General features: G+C 40.5%; 1 pseudogene; it reads right to left on the reverse strand.

Annotated features, from left to right (window-relative positions):
- Positions 1-4,743: 4,743 nt before the first annotated feature.
- On the reverse strand, positions 4,744-6,356 carry LOC106735135 (heterogeneous nuclear ribonucleoproteins A2/B1 pseudogene; annotated as a pseudogene).
- Positions 6,357-7,380: the final 1,024 nt, after the last annotated feature.

Raw genomic sequence — 7,380 nt, forward strand, 5'->3', positions numbered from 1 at the left:
CACAAGGGGTGATTTCTCGCTTTCCCTCTCTCTCTTTCTCTCTTTCTGTCTCTCGCCAATGAATGCACACACCCTATGGCAAAATCTAAAAAAGAAAAAAAAAAAGATTCTGGATTACTCCTAGAAAGTCCAACTAAAAAAGAAATTAAATGCTAATAATGTCATGGGCCAGCCAATAGCTTGGTGGTTAAGGTGACTGGATCCCACATGGCCAACTGCGCATTTCAAGTCCCGGATCTAGCAGCTTGAAAAATGTTCTCTAGTGAGGGCATGTGCTCTGTAGCAAAAACTGAAATAAATAAATAATCATTAATCTTAAAAAGAAAAGGAAGACATGCCAGAAGTATATGAGCGTGTACGTGCCCAAAATCCCAAGAGGAGAAATGGAATGGAGAAGAGACAGTGGCATGCCACTCAGAGCCAGCGTGTTTGTCCCAAGGAAGATGACAGATGATACTGCAATACTTCCTAATTCACTTTAGTCTGCTTAGAGGGTATTTTAGATCAATGTAGTCGTATTTTTTTTAATCCATACATAATAACTCATACAGTTAGCAAGACACTGCCATTACAAGGGGTCTGGTTACCAAATAGAGAAATAACTCATAATTAGTGTACAGGACTGGGTGCTTCCACAGACTGACATAACATGCATGCTGAACTTTGCCCCTTTGTGGATTATCATGGATAATTTGCCAGGCAATCCTTTCCCCAGTCCAGAGATAAGAGCCTTTTTCTTGCCTTGCATATCAGAGCTCTTCTAAGGAAGTCTCACTATAGTTTACAGGCAGTACATTGGCTAGATTTCCAAATAACTTAACTTGTCTCCCTGATTACCCTACTGCCTTTGGCTTAAACTGGAGTCAGTCATTTGTGTATCTGCAAACCTTAGAATCCCCACTTTCACGTGGATCTCAGGGTCTGTGTAAGTTCAAGTGAATCAATTGTTACAATCAAATTTGATCCTAGAAAAAGATGACCAGACAGATAACACTTTTCTCCATAAATCATTTTGAGGGAGTTCTGACCACAATAAAATCCCTCTTGACTATGGTAGTAAATGTGTGTAAACAGAGCTACTCTTTTAGCCATTCTAAAAAATATGCACTTAGGGACTTATAAACAGCATATTTTTACTCATTAAATCATTTTTAAAATAGGCCGTGAATGACAACTTAAAAGTGCTTAAGAAAATATTTTTCATTCTGCAAAGGAGCTACTACAGCCTAGAATGCAAACTGGCCTTTGGGGACTACGTTAAAACTATAAGCAGGAGGAGGCGGGGGTCACGGCCCTTCTTTCTCTACGGAAAGCCCAACATCCTCAGACTTGGCTACTTCACTCTAGAGTTGGGTTGGGCCATCGACCGGGCCTTTTGCAGCCTGAGCATGAGCAAGATTTTTTTTTTTTTTTGAACAAAGCAGAAAATTGCAGAACTAAAACCAAATTTGCAGTAAAGAAAAAGAGCATACTTAGTGTTCCAGATTTTATTTTAAAACATTCATTCAGGCTTCTGTATGATTTCAAGCCCCACAGCCCAAAGGCATTAAACTGTATTGAAGCTTAATGGCCTGAAAAGTTTCCTTTTGAATTAAAGCACATCCAGTTACAAAAGTGGAGGCGGGTGGCAGGGAGAAGAGGGGGTATCTGCAACTAATCAGAAAATTTCATTTCTGATCCTTGACTTTGAGAACATAAAAATAGCAGCATAAGTCTTTCAGACCATATAGGAATTGTGATTCTACACCGGTGTCCAGCTAAGAGAATTTTCCATTAGTAAAGGATGACCCATACTGTAGAGAGGTTTAGATGAGAGTTGAGAGGGAGAACAATTTGCATAAGCTTCTCCAGACCCTGTTATTCTCATCAAGAGATTTACTTATTGTAAAGGCAAATTCTAGGACCTTTCAATTTATAGTCTGTTTCCAGACCAGTGGATTCCAAAATAGGAATACTATACTGTAGAAAATTTAATTTTTTATTTATGTGTGCTATGTAGATCATCTTTAATTTTCTGGTTTGTGTCATGTACATATAAACATCAGTACATATACAATAGTATATAAACATCTCATAAACAAATATAAATCCAGAGGCAAATTTTCTAGACACTGTCCTTGAGGCACAGTCTAGATTACCCCATGAGCCAAGGGAGGCCTGAAACTGGAGTTCGTTCTTAGTCCATAAGAGAATCCCTTGATTGCTGTAGGCACGTTCCCCACAGCCCGAAGAATCTGAGCAACAATAGCTCTACCTGGCCCAGCTGGTGGTGCATTCTGAAGCCGTAGCATATTGGACTGCAGTGCTGGAAACCACGTGGTCAACCATGGACCTCTCCCAGGTCAGCCTGAAAACACGCTGGGCTAGGGCAGGCACCTAAGATCCTGAGGAGCTGGAAGGCTAGGGGAAAGGAGTTGCAGAATCATGCTTCTTTCAACAGTGCTTCTCTCGTTCTCTCTCTTTCTCTCTCTTGTGTACACACATGTACTCTATCATAAAAACAAAACAAAACAAAACAAAACAAACAAACAAAAAAAAACAGCTCTACCCAGCTGGATTTTCTGATATTGTATTCTGGCTGGTTATTTTCTTTCAATTAAGAAAATAAGTGCTACTGTACATTAGAAACAATAGAGCTATCACAAAAGTACCACCACTGGATCATGTGAGAATCGTTATTACCAATTCTCACTGTAAAATGTGCATGTGTGTTTGAGCTAGTGCAAAACAGAGCAACTCCGTCAAGATCGTGTTCCATTCGATGCTCTATTATGGAAGCGCAGGTGATCTCATGCATAGAGATACAGAAATGCTCACTATCAGAGTGGACATTTTGAATATCAACTTTAAAAATCTGCTATTTTTGAAGAGATATTCTCATCTCCACACAAACAGGTTATCAAATACAACTGTCTTGTGTGATTGTCAATGTTTTCTCTTTTGAGTGTATGTTGCCTGAATGGTTGTTTAGTGAAAAGAGGACAGGGTGATCGCTGAGAAATACAGATTCTGTTTCTGAAGCATTAGGATATTCAAAGGGAGAAGGAGTAACACAAATTACCATTTAAGGATTTGGAAAATTTATTTTAAAGTCCTAGAGAGCTTAAGATTTCAAAGCAAGGAAAAACTTCTACCCTTCAAAAATTGTAACTTTACATTTAGGAACTCCTGTCATTACCGGAGAGGACATTGTATTTAAACAGTTTTTGCTTTTAAACATTTACATTCCCATAAATTTTCTGTATCTTGTTTTAAAGATAAAATGCCTAGCAAAGTCATTCAGTGCTCAAGAAAAATGGTAACAATCAACGAGACTGAATTGATTCGTGGGCAACCACTATGCGCTTTCCTCAGTACCTTTTCCGCCTTGCTCAGAGGTCAATCAGTGACAGGTCCCTGTGCAATGAACTTTCATAGCTTACCTCTTGGGGACCCTTATTATAACTTCCTTTTCATGGAGATTATATGATATAGGTTTCTATGATATGTATTTAAATGATAAATTTGGTGTAATATTAAGAATTAATCTGATTGGGACCAGCAGTTAGCACAGTGGCTATGTCGCTGGACTCCCATGTAGTCAACTGCGGTTTGCGTCCCAGACCCGGTGGCTTAAAACTCACGCCGGGCGTGTGTACGTGCGTGCCCAAGATCCCGAGAGGAGAATAGAGGAGAAGGGATTGCAGCGTGGCCATCCGTATGTCTCACTTTCTGTCTCTCTGTCTCTCTCCACGTGCGATATGCCAAAAAAATCCCCAAAAAAAAAAAAAAAAAAAGAATTAATCTGATTAATAATCATGTAATGTATGTTTAAGTCATTGATTGTACTTTTCTAGGTTTTTTTTTTCCTTTAGAATTATTTTATTAAGCCATAAATGTACAACACCTTAACTCTACACACGCAATTAAATTGTTTAAAGGAATGTAATGTAAAAATGTCTTATTACACCATGGTCCTGGCTAAAAGCTTTTCAAAACTTTGAGAAAAGTCTTTAAAAAAGATTTCACAGGTCATCTAAAACTTACAAATTTAACATTATCAAAGAAGGAATGCTTCTACACTTTTACAAAGACCACTAGAAAGAAACAACAATTAAAAAGCTAAGGAACTGTCTCAAAGGCATTTTTTTCCCTTACAATTCTTCCTCCACAGTAAGGTTATGTTAATAATCCAATCCATTCACAAAATGGCTCTCTGCCTGTACTCTGGTGTCTTATGCCGTATCACTGCACATTTATGCATGACTAAGGTAAGAGTTTCCTCGGGACCAGCAGTTAGTGTAATGGCTGTGTTGCTGGCCTCAAATGTAGTCGATTGCGGTTCGCCTCCCGGCCCTAGTGGCTTAAACTCACGCCGGGCCCATGTGCGTGTGTGCCCAAGATCCCGAGAGGAGAATGGAGGAGAAAGGATTGCAGCGTGGCCATCCCCCCTGGGGGGTGATTTCTCGCTTTCTGTCTTTCTGTCTCTCTCTGTCTGGCGAGCACACGTGCCCTATAGCAAAAACCTCTCAAAAAAAAAAAAAAGAGTTTCCTCAACGTTGTTATTTCAATAACCTGAAGCTGTTCTGTTAGCTCTGGGCTCTCATCCTCTCCTATTTATACAGTGAAGCCCATGGTATAGAGGAAGAAGCTTGATGCCAGCTCCTCCCACCATAACCCCCACATGGTCCACTATCTCCTGGATCATAGTTTCCTCCACCATATGGTCCCCCATATTCCTGCTACCACCAAAGTTTCCACTCTTCATTGGACCATAGTTGGAAGGTTGCTGGTTATGGTTTCCAAAATCATTGTCATTTCTACTTCCATAATTTCCTCCTCCATATTTGTCATAACCACCTCCGTAGTCCCCACCCTGGTTGCCATATCCAGGTCTTCCACCACCACATCCTCCTTTTTCTCCTCCATAACCAAGGCTACCTTCAAAATTGCCACCTCCAGGTCTGCCTTCATACCCATTATAGCCAACCCCAAACCCACATCTACTTCTGTATCCATCAGATCCTCCTCTAAAATTACTTCCTGGTCCTGATCCAAAATTTCCACCATACCATGTGAACCTCCAAAACCAAGATTTCCTCCTTTTCCACTCCTAGAACTTTGGACTTCGGCATTTCTTATCTAGACAAAGCCTTTCTTACTTCTGCATTATGTCCATCAATAGTATGGTATTTCTGAAAAACAAATTTATCCACAGGATCATGGTCATCAGAAGTAACAAAGCAAAAGCCTCTTTTCTCTTTTTTTTTATTTTTAAAATTTATTTTATTATTATCATATATATATGTGTGTGTGTGTATGTGTGTATATATGTATGTTAAATTGCTATACATCATTTAGATTGTAAAGAGACTTTACCCAGCATGATATACATCTCAGTCTAGTTGAGAATACTATACACATCCTCATCAACAGATAATAAACTATATCTGTGTCCCATAAATATCTTACCTCTCCATTTTCCCCCCAAATTTCCTTTCCCACACTCTTCCCCCTCACACTCTCCTTCCACTGTGTCTCTTGTGTCCATAACAATTTGTAATGCTTTTATGTCGTCCAGTCTTTCAATCTCTACTATAGAGTGCAGACAACCAGTATATGTTCAGAAGGGACATACAATGTCTCTCTTTCATAGCCTGACTTGTTTCACTCATCAACAAATCTTCCTTATTAGTCCACTTTCTATCAAATTCCAGGGCCTTGTTGTTTTTTTATGGCCAAATAATATTCCATGGAGTATATGTGCCACACTTTTTCAATTCATCATCCATTTATGGACATCTGGGTTGGTTCCATGTCTTACCAATCATAAATAGTGCTGCAATAAATATAGTTGTACAAGGGGAAAGCCTCTTTTCTTTACAGATTGCCTCTCAGTAATTATCTCAATGGTATCAATTTTTGCATAATCCTTAAAATAGTCTCTAAGTAGTCTCTAAGGTGATGTTCCTCAGTATCTTCTTTAATTCCACCAACAAACAAACAGCTTCTTCACAGTTACGTGAGCCCCTGGTTTTCCATACTCCTCTCTTGCCACAGCACGTTTGGGCTCGGCGACTCTCCCATCAATTCAATGATGGCAGCATCAGCCTCAGCCATGAATGAGAAAGTCACAAAACCAAATCTTCTTGATCTTTTGCTTGTAGGACCCATCATGACCACAGTCTGTAAGTTTTCCCCATTGCTTGCAGGAGCTCCTCAAATTTTCTCCTGTGGTTTCAAAGCTTAAGCCACCAATAGAGTTTAGGGAACTGTTCCTTTTCTCTCTCCAACGCAGATTCAGTCGCTTCAGTTGGATTTCCCACAGCCGAGGGAGGTGAGAGAGATCTCCATGAATGAACACGAGCTGAACTCATCCTGGCACTGTAATTAGAACTACTGCTGTTCAAGAAATAATGCTGCCAGGAGTACCTCCACACGGGACTAGTGCTGCTCAGACCCTTCTAGTTTTAAGATATTATAGAATGACTTATCTGTTTCTCAGAATCATTTTTTAAAACTATGCATGAGACAATAAGAGAAACAAAAAAGGGAAACACAGCACCATTTTTCTTTCTTTCTTTCTTTCTTTTTTTTTTTTTTTTTTTTTTTTTGGGGGGTTTTTTTTTGGGGGGGGCGGCCCTCTCGCCAGAAAGACAGAGACACAGAAAGTGAGAAATCACTCCCCAGGGGGGTTGGCCACACTGCAATTTGTTCTTCTCCATTCTCCTCTCAAGATCTTGGGCACACATGCACACATGCCCTGCGTAAATTTAAGCCACCGGGTCCAGGATTTGAACTGTGGTGGACTACATGGGAGTCCAGCGATGTAGCCATTATGCCCTCTGCTGGTCCAACACAGCACCATTTTTTTATGAAACTAGGAGTTCTCTGAGTTTCCCGGCCACTATATACACACATGAGAAGCAGCAGGACGTAGTAACTGGGTGGAAAGGGTACAAGCTCCATACCCAATGGGTACATACTGAGGAGAAGTCAGCCAGAATCCCCAGATCAGGAAAGCCTCAGAACTGGGAAGTTCCAGATGTGGCAGAGGTGGAAAATAAATAAGTAAAACCAGAGCATTTTGCTGAGACCTACAGATGGAGCAGTTGGTTACCCTTGCCCCATCCTGGATTATTGCCTCCACCCTGCAGGGCCAGGAAGTGGGATATATTTTCTCTGCAGAAATAGAAACAGACTCAGGGGCAGGAGGACCTGCAGAGATCATTGAAGAAGTAGGATTAACAGCTCCTCTCACGTTGAACAATGAGATGTTATACTTAAGGGAGGGCCAACAGGTGGTGTGGTGGTTAAGGTGCTCAACTCCCACATGAGCAACCGCAGTTCCAGTCCAGACCTGGTGGCTCAAATTTTATGTCAGGCTCATGTGCGTTTGTG

Source organism: Tupaia chinensis, unplaced genomic scaffold (assembly GCF_000334495.1).
Source record: "Tupaia chinensis unplaced genomic scaffold, TupChi_1.0 Scaffold000314_1, whole genome shotgun sequence".
In the NCBI taxonomy this organism is placed as follows: domain Eukaryota; kingdom Metazoa; phylum Chordata; class Mammalia; order Scandentia; family Tupaiidae; genus Tupaia; species Tupaia belangeri.